Source organism: Octopus bimaculoides, chromosome 4 (genome assembly GCF_046866305.1).
Source record: "Octopus bimaculoides isolate indiv1 chromosome 4, ASM4686630v1, whole genome shotgun sequence".
In the NCBI taxonomy this organism is placed as follows: Eukaryota; Metazoa; Mollusca; class Cephalopoda; order Octopoda; family Octopodidae; genus Octopus; species Octopus bimaculoides.
Window position 1 is genome coordinate 118,444,877 of NC_142931.1, and position 856 is coordinate 118,445,732.

Here is an 856-nt window from a genome sequence, read left to right on the forward strand (position 1 = left end):
CAAATTTCAAACTTGGGTATAACAAAAGTTTTTCCTTACGATGTGGTTAAATTAATAAGTAAGGTTAATATTTATAATAAATTCGCCATTTTCGATGAGTGGGCAGCGCACACCTACCACACCCGGAATATACGCCCCTGTTGGAGGCCCATATAAGATTTTGGGGGTGGGGTCCATGCAAGCAAAATAGTAAATTGGGGATCCACAGTATTTAAGGGTTCACGAAAAAATGTTACTTTAATTGTATTTATTGCAAGAAACAAGTAGGTTTCTTTCCTTAATGTTTTACATAGTTCGCCATACTTCTGGCTTCTTGTACATGTTCCCTTAGGAAGTGCCATTGCAGACCTACACAAGTGAATGGGTGAAAAACAAAATAGGAATTTTGAAAGAAGTAACTATAAAATCAGTTTTTAAGCATCGAATGGTTATGGGGGTCCACAAGGGTTAAATAATAATTTGAGGGGTTCATCGGTAAAAAACAAAAAAAAACATGGTTAAGAACCACTGAGTTAGACAAACAACGTTTCGGTTGCATACGTACATGTCGACGAGTATGCATCAATATGTATATCAATATATGCGACTGAAAAATTTACTCTTCTGTCTCCCTTCCAAAGCAAATCAAAAACCATGGTGTCTTCGCTTATTATTAATTTCAGGAAGAATAAAGGACCTCATCAGCACGCCGAAACCCTCAGTATAAAACGCTGAGACCTTTAGATTTTCATTGTCAAAGCCATGCTTCAACTTTTTTTTACGAATGAATAAAATAGATAAATGATGATGAATACACACGTACATGTACATGATGAACACATTCGGTGAGAAATGAAAGGAAATTTGAAGAAAGAAG